General features: G+C 46.4%; 1 protein-coding gene across 1 annotated transcript in view; it reads left to right on the top strand.

Moving 5' to 3' along the window:
* The window catches only part of AKAP8 (A-kinase anchoring protein 8), a 1438733-nt gene that overhangs the window by 633547 nt on the left and 793115 nt on the right, over positions 1 to 12071 (top strand). The gene's annotated exons all lie outside the window — the stretch shown is intronic.

Genomic DNA, 12071 nt, shown 5'->3' on the forward strand with positions numbered 1-12071 from the left:
AAAGTATTTTGGAAACGGATTTAACTACCCAGAAATGTCGTCTGATAGCATTCCGACTACCGGAGTACATAAAAAACGCAAAGAAAAGGACAGAGAAAGGCAGTCTAGATCCAAAACCGATGAAGCTTCTAAGCCAGTCGCCGGTTCGTTGATCCTCAGTGAGGCGCTTTCACAGCCCCTGATACCTGCTACCTTTGAGTCGCAGGCCTCTACCGGCACCCATGTGGAGTCCGGCATGCCTCAAGATACTCAAGGTATTGGACCGACGGATGTATCTCCCTTGGATGGGTCCGGAGCCGCTGAGCAGGCACCGGCTTCTGAGGGTGTATTCAGACCTCAACATTTATACATCAAACCGACAGCTGCAAAACCAAAGACAAAAACTTCTAAAACTAAAAAAATGACGCTTGAGCCACATGCTAAAAAACAGATGATCAAAATGGCTGAAGACCTTATTACCTTGATCAGGGGTACCCATCCCCCTCCAGATAAGAGGCCTAGGCAAGACACTGAGTATGAATCTTCAGATCAGGTTTCTATTTCTTCTGATTCCTCTTCTGATCAGTAATTATGTATACCTTCCTATGAGGATTCTGATGCTGAGGAGTTTATTCCATCTGCATCTCCTCCTGAGGATTATTAATTTGGAGAAACCTTGCATACTTTGAGGGAGCATTTTCACTGGGAGAGTCAAGACTTCTCAGAATCAAAAAAGAGACTCAGGGACTTCCTTCTCCCTCAGCACAGGCCTTTAGCCATTCCCCCTGTTTTAGACATTGTGGATGATGTGTTTTCGGAGTCAAGCTTGACCCTTGACTCATTACCTCCGGCTCCCAGGAAGCCTGACTGATATTACAGGGTCCCTGACTCATAGATTTTTATTTAGAAACCCTGCTGCTGAGCCTGAAACAATTTCACAGGGCCCAAAGGGAGTTAAGGCCTCAACAGCAAAAAATCCTACCCCCTCTGACAAGAGATTCAAGGGCACTGGACAGATGGGGAAAAAAGGTTTATACATCTGCAACCTTGGCAATCAGGGACTTAAATTGTCAATTTCATATGCTTAAGTACCAACAACATGTTATGGGATTGCTGAAACAGAAAATGATGTTGATTTCAGAATTTGCAGAAAATAAAGAATTGCAGGAATTAATGCATGCAGCGGAACAAGTTGGAAAGCATACTTAGCAATGTGGTTTTGATTCTTTAGAGGCCTCTTGTAGGGCCGCAGTTACTGGATCTGTGATTAGGAGGCATGCCTGGTTAAAGGAACAAAATTTGCCTGATCGTGTTAAAGCTAAATTGCTAGATGCACCTTTACAGCATGATTCTCTGTTTGGTATTAAGGCAGAGGAGGTTTTAAAGAAAATGGATGACAAAGCCAAGTCAATGCAAACTGTTAAAGACTTCTTACAAGTACAGCCACCAAGATTCAGTAGACACTGGCCTACAAAAAAATGTTCCTTTCCTGTGATAGACAGCTCAAAGGGGCAAACCAGACGCCCTAAGGGTTCCAGATACCAGGCGCAAAACTCATATAGGTCAAAGCAATGGGGGCGCATCCACCTCCAAATCTGGAGGAAATAAAGCGCAAACCTATAGAAAGCAATCCCAGTGACTTCCCTCTGCTTACACCAAGCACTTATCTTTTGGCAGCACCCATAGGGGGAAAATTAGCACTTTTTCCTCAAAATTGGCATTTAATAACACAGGACAAGTGGGTACTAAACATCGTATCACAGGGATACAGATTCCATTACCACACTCTGCCAATGGCAAATGGTTGGCCAGATCTGCCAATCAATCAGTGGGCAGGGGCACAGAAACAGGTTACATCACTCATGGATATGAGGGCCATTCAGACAGTACCAGAACAAAAAAAAGGACAAGGTTTTTACTTGACTGTTCTTGGTACCCAGAAAGGACAAGGCCTGGCAGTCAATACTGGATTTATCGATTTTGAAAACATACCTGGACATTCCAGAATTCAAAATGCTGACTTTGCAGCAGCTTCTGCCCATGCTGGGCAAGAATGCTTGGCTGGTGACTTTAGACATGAGACATACCTGCATGTCCCAGTAAGACAGTCCATGCAGAAGATACCTCTGATTCAAGGCTAGCTTAATGCATTACCAATTCTCTGCACTGCCCTTTGACTTGTCTGTTGCGCCCAGGGTCTTTACAAAGTGCCTGGCACCAGTAATTGCATTTTGCAGACACAGTAGTATACAAATATATCCTTACCTGGATGACTGTCTTATTCAAGCAGAGAACAAGTACACTCTTCGACACCTGGCATTTGTGAAAAGGCTTCTAACATGCCTAGGGTACACAATAAACGAAAAGAAATCAAAGCTTGTACCCTCCCAAAAGATAACATTCCTGGGTGCAAGGTTGACTACAACTGCCCAGATGGCTTACCTCATGCCAGACAAAGGCAACTGACTACTACTTCAAACTGATGGCAACAAAAGCAGTCTTCTGCAAGACAAATTCTGCAGGCTCTGGGCTACATGGCATTTTGCATCCTACTAATTCTGCTCTGGGCTACATGGCATCCTGCATTCTACTAATTCCATATGCAAGACTGCATATGAGGAAACTTCAATGGTACCTAAAATGTTTATGGAGTCAACATTCACACAGTCTGGAAACAATGAATGTTCATTGTGTTTCACTGTTGCAGTCATTACACTTGGGTTATCCTGCTGGCAGGCTACCCGCAGTCGGCCTGAATTCCGAAGTCCTGGTCTGATGTCTGTTGCTGTCGCCTCTTCCCTGACATCAGTGCGCCAGGGGTATACAAGATGCAGCCAACGCCATTTTCTTGCACCTTTCTTGCCGCATGGTGCCCGAAGCAAAAGCAGTTCGCAAGTGCGGGTCGGCAGGCTGCTGAGATTTTCAAAATGAATTTCAGGTCCAAAGTCTTCAATAAAGCTAAGTATCCCGTTGGGGAAACTTTTTTCTTGCTCCAGACCGATGTCAGAAAAAGTTAATTGTATTTCTTATGGGAAGCAAATACGTCATAAGGATTTTCATTCTTACTGTTATTCCTTGCCTAGGCCCTGACCACGATGTTGCTAGCTGTCAGCTTTGTGCTAGATTTAACCAATGCACTATTAAGCGTCGGTACAATTTTGCCTTTCATTACTTTGGCCGAAGATTTAATTATATAATGCCGTCGGAACAGCCGACGACCGCAGTTTATAAAAAGCGCAAGGAAAAGGGCAGGCATCCGAGGTCCAAAACAGACGAGGCCTCCGCTAGGCCAGTCGCCGGTTCTCAGTGAGGCGCTTTCGCAGCCCCTGACTCCCCCTACCGACTCCAACGTGGCGACAGCTAGGCCTCTGGATACTCAAGGTATTGGACACTCTGAAACTATTCCCTCAGATGGGTCCGGAGCTGCTGAACAGCCATCGGCTTCTGAGGGTGTCTTCAGACCTACACAGTTATATGTTAAGCCAACCTCAGCTTCCAAGACAAAGACTAAAACAGCTTTAAAGACAAACAAGTACAGCATTCTCCTGGACAGACTTCCATGCCTAAAAAAACAGACACTTAAAATGGCCGAAGACCTAATTACTTTGATTAGGGGTTTCCAAACCATCTCCTGATAAGAGGCCTAGGCAAGACACGGAATGACTCATCTGATCAGGTTTCTGTTTCTTCTGTCTCCTCTTCTGTACAGGAATACTCTCTTCCTCCATATGAGGATTCTGATGCTGAAGAATCCATTCCTTCAGCCTCTTCTCCTGAGGATTATTCTTTTGGGGAAGCCCTTTATACCATGAGGGAGCACTTCCACTGGGAGAGCCAAGATTACTCAGAATCAAAGAAAAGGCTTAGAGATTTTCTTTTACTTCCTCATCACAGACCTCTTGCTATATTCCCCCTGTGCTAGACATTGTAGATGTATTTTCAGAGTCCGGCCTTTCTCCAGACTCCTTACCTCCAGCTCCTGTTAAACCAGGCAGGTACTACAGGGTTCCTGATTCACATAAATTTATTTATAAAAACCCTGCTGCTGTCCCAGAAATTATTTCTCAGGGTCCCAAGGGGGGTTAAGGCTGCTACTGCAAAAAAACCCTGTCCCTTCTGACAGGGATTCAAGGGCACTAGACAGATGGGGGGGAAAAGATTTACTCTTCTGCTACTTTGGCTGTGAGGGCTTTACATTGTCAATTTCATATGATTAAATATCAGCAATACTTAATGTCACTGTTAAAACAGAAAATGTTGACTAATTCTGATTGTACAGAAAATAAGGAAATACAGGATTTATTGCATGCAACTGAACAAGTGGGAAAGCATACATTGCAGTGTGGTTTTGATTCTCTGGAGGCCTCCTGCAGGGCCGCAGTTACGGGTTCTGTCATTAGGAGGCATGCTTGGTTAAAGGAACAAAATCTGCCTGATCTTGAAGCAAAATTATTAGATGCTCCATTACAGCATGATACTTTATTTGGTGTTAAAGCAGAGGAGGTTTTGAAGAAAATGGAGGACAAAGCGAAATCTATGCAAACAGTAAAGGATTTCTTACAGATTCAGCCACCAAAATTTAGTAGGAACTGGCCTACAAAGAATTGGTCCTTTCCAGTGTCAGACAGGCCACAGAGGCAGATACAGATGTTCCAGAGGCAGATCCCAGCCCCAGGGCTCATACAGGCCTAAACAGTGGGGCGCTTGTATCTCCAAAAGTGGAGAAGACAAAACACAGCCATACAGGAAACAGTCCCAATGACTTAACTCTGCCAGCACCATGCACTTATCTTGCAGCCCACATGATCACCCAGGACAAATGGGTATTGAATATAGTGTCCCAGGGCTATAGGTTCCACTTTCACACCCTGCCACAGGCAAAAGGTATGCCAAACCTGCCACACAATCAATGGGCAGAGGCACAAAAACAAGTTTAGTCCCTTATGCACATGAGGGCCATTCAGCAAGTACCACAACAAGAGCAGGCAGGGACAAGGATTTTACTCAAGACTTTTCTTGGTTCCCAGAAAGGACAAAGCCTGGAGACCAATACTGGACCTGTCTTTTCTAAACACATTTCTGGACGTTCCAAAATTCAAAATGTTAACTCTGCAGCAGCTTCTGCCCATGCTGGGCAAGAAGTCTTGACTTGTAACTTTGGACCTAAAAGAGGCATGCCTGCATATACCAATCAGACAATCTTGCAGAAGATAACTCAGATTCTTAGCTGGCTCAATGCACTACCAATTCTCTGCACTGCCCTTTGGCTTATCTACTGCGCCCAAGGTCTTCACAAAATGCCTGGCACCAGTAATTGCATTTTGCAGACAGAGGAATTCAAATTTATCCTTACTTGGACTGTCTTATACAAGCAGAGAACAAGGACACTCTACTAAAGCATCTGGCGTTCATAAAAAGATTATTAATTTGCCTAGGGTACACAGTAAACTAAAAGAAATCAAAACTAGTACCCTCTCAAGATAATATTCCTGGGTGCAGGCTTAAATACAACTGCCCAGATGGCTTATCTCACCCAGATGGCTTATCTCACGCCAGACAAAGGCAACTAACTTCCTACTTCAAAATGTTGGCAACAAAGACCCAGTTATCTGCAAGAAAAATTCTGCAGGCTTTAGGCTTCATGGCATCCTGCATTCTGCTAATTCCATATGCCAGACTGCATATGAGGAAACTTCAATGGTACCTAAAAAGTGTCTGGACTCAACATTGTCAAAGCCTGGAAGCAGTAATTACCCTCATTACTTGCCTGTAACAGTAGTGTCGATGGTGGGCTCATGCCTGTCACCTCAACAAGGGACAGCCATTCACTATACCCACAGCCAGGCAGTCAATAACAGATGCATCAGATTATGTCTGGGGAGCACACATGGCAGGAAAATGTATTCAGGGCACATGGTCCACAAGCCAAATACATCTACATATCAATCAAAAAGAGATGCTAGCTGTTCAGAATGCCCTGACAGCTTTCAAGGATCTACTCCATCCAGGACAACTACTAAGGACGGACAATACTACAGTCATGTGGTACATAAGCAGGGAGGCACACATTCCTACCCCCTCTGCAGACAAGCAATGACTTTGTGGAACACAGCATTGACTAATCAAGCACAATTCGTGCCAGGAAAGAACAATACTCTGGCAGATGAACTAAGCAGAAACCTTATAGATCCCCACGAGTGGAAACTGGATCCACAAGTAGTCAGCATCCGAAAGGCAGTCCATACAGCCTACCTCGACCTGGCAAAAGGCCTTACACAACACCAGGTACTCAGGTATCATCCAAAAGCTTGAACAGAAACCCATACATACAAGATGGAACTGGCTAAGTGACAGAACCCACAGGGTCAGGCTTGCTGGAGCCCATCAGACTCAAAAGCCTGTCACAAGTGGTGTCCCACAGAGTCAGTCCTGGGTCCCACTGTTCTAGCATCTACTTTTTCTGAAGTACAAAACAAACACAGGAGGGTTATGGTGACAAAGTTTGCAGATGACTAGCAAACTAGTCGCAAATACATCTGGCACATCTGATCCTCAGATATCCCCTAGAAGGCTGGATAACTGGTGCCGTGGCACCAGAGCCATGGCCCGCAAAAATAAAAAAAAATGCATAGCCCTTTGGGAAAACAAGGCTACCTATAGCTACCCTACCCAGCTGGGTGGCAATCCACCACAGACAGAAAAAAGTCATCCTCAGGACCCAGGTTGACAGTAGCCTTTAGTTTGACACTCATGTTGCTAAAGTAGTTAGGAAAACCTTCTATATATCACCCTGATGATGAAGCGGCACATCTAGATCAAGGGGGGGTCAGTCCCCGCCCCCTGTACTCTCACTTTATTAGACCTATGATTGAGTACAATGCCCGTTCGAATGTATCCTGACCAGACACTGCTGCAGGCTTGAAAAGTTCCTCCAAAAAAAGGAAAAGGGTCTCAAAAATCAAATATGTCTTTGCCCGCCTGCCTGAAACTCAGCTCTATTCAGTCTCTCAGCTTCATCTACTCAGCTCAGTGACCTGACTGACATATATAAGGCCATGTCAAACCCAGATTTGATGAAAATGCTTCACCTCAAAAATCCCTCATCCCTCTAGAAGAAAGAGAGGACCCTTAAATAGGGATAAATAGATAAATAGAGAGTGACAGGGATTCATCACCCAGAAGACTCAGAATTCCACAACCCAGAATCAATACATGTGAGGCAGGAGAGCACCTTGTTCAAGAGGAATGTTGACAATGGATGGGAGATTGCAGATATACCCAGGGATTACTTCAGCGCAAGCGTCTGACAGAGGCACACAGCAAAATGATAGGCATTTTTTTTCAAACTAAAGGGGGGTGGTGGCCCACATAACTATGGGCTAGGCTTATAAATGCCCTTGGGCAGATAGCCTAGTATGAACCTATGAACCTATGAACCAAAGAATGGGGATGCCCAGACATAGATCTATTTGCCTTCCCTCACAACTGCCAACTACAGAAATTCTGCACAAGGACTTCTCACAAGCAAGCATAGAAAGTGGATGCTCCGTCATTCAGCTGGAAAAGTCTAACAGTATATGCCTTTCCTCCTCTGCCTCTCCTCCCCAAGGTACTCCTAAAGGTCAGACAAGAGAAGCCGAGAATGATTCTGATTGCCCCAGACTGGCCACACCAACACTGGTACCCAATCCTAAAAAGCTTGTCTCATGGCCCAGCCTGGACATTGCTTTCTAATTCTTCACTTACTGACCCAGCGAAACAATCAGATTCTGCACAGCCAACTCAGGACCCAAAATCTGGCAGCATGGCGGATAATGTAACCATTCAAAGCACACCTCTCTCTAAAGCAGTGATGGATGTTATTTTGGAGGCCAGGAGGCCCAGTACCAGAAAATCTTATGCAGACAAGTGGAAAAGATTCTGTGCTTGGAACTAGGCACAAGGAATTGACACATCTGTACCAAATATACCTCAGATTTTACAGTACTTAACTGAGATGTTGGACAAAGGCCTATCCTTTTCATCAATTAAAATTCATGCCTCTGCCATTTCCGCTCATTACAATACAGAACCTCCTATTTTTTTCCCATCTATTGCTAAGGCAGTACCTCAGAGGGGTCAAAAGCATGAGACCTCCAAGGAGAGCCCCAATACCTGCAACGAGACCTCAATTATGTCTTGGAAAAACACACTGCCGCCTTTTGAGCCAGCCAATACAGCTGACATAAAACTTTTATCTTGGAAAACAGCTCTGCTCCTAGCAATAACCTCTGCAAGATGAGTTTGAGTTACAGGCACTCATGGCTGTGGAACCTTTCATAATTTTCCATCCAGACAGGGTTTCTCTAAGGATGAACCCAACATTTATTTATGCCTAAGGTAGTGTCCAGTGTGGCCCTTAACCAAACCATTCATTTGTCTAGCTTTTATCCAAACCCACAGAATAAGGACGAGAGACTTCTGCATTCCTTGGACATACACAGACAACTATGCTTCTACTTGGACAGAACTAAAGCTTTCAGAAAAACTGAGCAACTTTTAGTGGCATATGCTACAGGATCACAAGGAAAGCCTATCTCAAAACAGACTATTTCAAAATGGATAGGCCACTGCATTCATTTCTGCTACTCACAACATGGCAAATCAGTGCCCAAGGGCATTAGGCCTCATTCTACCAGGGCAGCAGCCTTTCTCAGAGGAGTACCAACCAAAGACATTTTAGAGGCTGCAACTTGGAGTTCAGTGCACACTTTTACAAAGCACTACCATTTACCTCTCTACTCTAAATCCAAAGCAGGCTTCGCCACTGCAGTTCTGCAAGGCCTTATAGCCTCTCCTATTCCTATTTAGACCCAGCCTTAGCTTTGGGATTCAACCCAAGAGTAATGACTGCAACAGTGAAACACAAACATAGTACAGTTGTGTACCTACCATAAATGTAGATATTAGAGTGTATTCACTGTTGCAGTCCAGGTTACCCACCCTCCATCCCCCTTTTCTTTGCTCGGACTTACCTATGCTTCTTTGCTTGTAGATGAAGGAAATGTTTAATGTTAAGTTCTCTCTCGCCTTCATTCTTGCTGGTTGGGTTCAGAGCCGATCCTCGCCTCCGACTCGGCCATCTACTAAAGCTCGAGAGCTATTTACTGGATCGAGGCCTCCCCATATTCCACAATGCTTGGCGCTAGATACCCAGATCTCATTTGCTGCTTCAGCTACGAGGTTGCGTTTTTACTGGCTCAGGTCGTATATCTTTTTTGGTCTTATTAGCTTAAAATCTGCCTTTGTATGTTTCTTATATATAGATACTTTCCCTTTTAGTATAATTAGACTGTGTATCCCCTAGTTTGTCCCACTCAGGAAACTCATTTTTTGTTAGAGAGTTTCTACCCCCCCCCCCTTGTTTCTTCTCTTTAGTGGCTAACCCCACCCTTTTTTGTACCTAATAGGAGTAGTGTTTAGCCTTGTAGTATTTGTATATATTTTTATTAGTGGATAGTTTTTAAGTGTGGTGTGATGGTTTTTGTTCTTGTTAGTTTAACTACTGCGGGTTTGTGACTGTTCCTGTGTGCCTTGTTTAAGCACTAGTTTAATTTACTCTCTTTGGTATCCCCCTTCCAGTATGTCCAAGGATACCAAAGTTTCAGGCTTCAAGAAGTGTGCGTCGTGCTGTCAGAAGATGTCTCTGATGGACGGTCACACTTGTGTTTATTGCTTGGGTTCTTTACACCTGCAGGACTCCTGCTCGGTCTGTCACGCCTTCAGCCCGAGAGTCCTGCAGGAGCGTAGTAAGCTTATTTTGAGAGGCTTACTTAAGCCAGAGGGATCCCGGCGAAGCCTCAGTCGGGGAAATCCTTAAAGCCCGCCAAGCCGTCGCTGGGCAGAGCATCTGCCTCTTCGGTTCTGGCTGGAACCGACATCTCTGGACCTCAATCGGCTCCGGCTTTAGTGTCGGAACCATCTTTGGGTTGAAAACGTTCTAGGTCCCCTTCCCTCGAATCGGTTCATTTGGCTCTGAGTTCACCATTGCTTCAGTCTGAACGAAGCCATAGGTCACACTCCTTGGTCCTCCAGACTATCCGATCATGACTTGGAGAGGGTGGTCAGTAGACTTCTTAAATCGCAGGCCCTGGCCAAAATGTTAACCAGCCCTTCTCAGCAGACTGTGGCTGTCCCTGTGTCTTCAGCAGTTCCTCCTCTGACTCCCCTTTTGTGTTCGGAGCCGGAGCTGGTTGGGGCTCGAATCTTGGAAACGGAGCCGATACCACACCTTTCGGCTCAGTCGGCTCCGATCTCTTCATTGGTTCCTTCCTTGGAGGGATCTGGGCGCCGGGACTCCCTCATTGGCTCCGAGGGGGCGAGTGGCATCGGACCCTTGTCCGATCCCATTCTCCCTCTCGGGGCTTCGGCGCAGGTGAGCTCGGCTCAGACATCGGCTTCTGAGCCGTCCCTCTTCGTGCCGGGAGGGGTTCATGTCTCTTCAGAGTGGGGACCTTCTGCTCTGCCTGATAAGGGCGCCTTCGAGGTCATGAGCGTGCTGACTCCTGAGTCGGCTCCTCGATCGGCCCCGTCGGCTCCTCCCCCCATGGTGCTTGCATCGGTCTCTGCCCACCCTTCTGACTTCAAGTGTGGCGAACAGGCGCTCCAGTTCACCCCATTTGGTGTATCTTCCTCTTCCAAGGCCTTCCCTGATCATTGAGAGGAGCCCCCTCGGAAGAGAAAATGTAAGAGGAAACATGTCGACTCCCCCGAGTCAGTCACGTCTGATACAGACTTGGAGGATTCGGAAGGGTCCCCAAGATCCCCTCCGAGGATCTCTTTTTCAGACATCCTAGAGATCCTTAAGCAGAGGGGGAACTGGACTGCCGTTAACCCTTCTGAGGACGAGTCTGTATACCTGGACGCGTTTGGTTCTCGGCCTTCCACCTCCTGGGTGTCTCCACCCTTCGACCCGCTGATGGAAGTAGTGGCTCGAAGGGCATGGTCAGCCTCAGACACAGTGGAACCAACTCCCCGCAGGTCCACTAAGTTCATTACAGCCCCATCCAACAAACAATTTTTGACAAAAGGTGTCCCCGTTGATGCCATGGTGGTTGCAGCAGCCACGAAGGAGGAGTTGGCTGACCCTTCAGTGCCTGTCCATCCACCTAATAGAGTCTAGGACAATAGGTACGTGAAGCGGATGTTTTCCTCAGCGATTTTTTTTCCATGCGGTCGCTGAATTATCTGTGCCACTTCACCTGCCTTCAAAGGGATCTTCTCAAGGAACTGGGTGATACCCTTCAGGATCCATCAGCTGCGGGGGCTCAAGATAAGATCAACTCCCAGCTAGCGACCCTTAATTCAATCGTCAACTCCTCCATGCGGCCCATTTCTTATGGAGCCGATGGGGCGAGTAGGGCCGCAGGTACAGGCGTGGCTTTGAGAAGACCTGCCTGGATGCGGTTATGTAACTTTGCTGGCCCCTTTAAGGCATCCTTCACCAGTACCCCCTTCGATGGTTCAGCTCTGTTTGGACCACAGGTGAAGGATACCCTTACCAGGTGTGAGCAGGAAGGCAAGACACTGCCGTGGGAGTCCGTTTTTCTACTCCCTCTAGACCATACCCTAAAGGTCAGAAGAGTGGGAAAATGTGGTTTCGGAAACCCCAGGGAGTCGTGCCTGACTCACGTGGTGAGTTTCCCTCCAGGGGCAGGGGAGGGAACAATAATAGACGCCGCCCGAGGGGCAGAGGGGGTCCACAAAGTCAGGGGTAGCAGAGAATCTTTCTCTGACAAACCTTTTCAGCACCCCTGAGGGGCTGCCCGACTGTTCACCTTCGGAGGCTGTCGGGGGAAGATGGTCACTGTACCAGAAGCCTGGCAACTCCTCACACAAGACAAATGGGTATGGCCTATCATATCAGAGGGTTACAAAATCCCCTTTGTCCACACCCCTGTACAAACAAGCAAGTCCTTTCCAGATGTTCAACCTGGTCTAAGGGAACAAGCAGTGCCAGAAATTTCAAAACTGCTAGAAAAACTGGCTATCCAGCCAGTCCCAGCAGATCAGCAAGGATCCAGAATTTACTTCAAGTTCTTTTTGGTACCAAA

The sequence above is a fragment of the Protopterus annectens genome, chromosome 9.part0 (assembly GCF_019279795.1).
Source record: "Protopterus annectens isolate FY-2018-M chromosome 9.part0, PAN1.0, whole genome shotgun sequence".
NCBI classification, from domain to species: Eukaryota; Metazoa; Chordata; order Ceratodontiformes; family Protopteridae; genus Protopterus; species Protopterus annectens.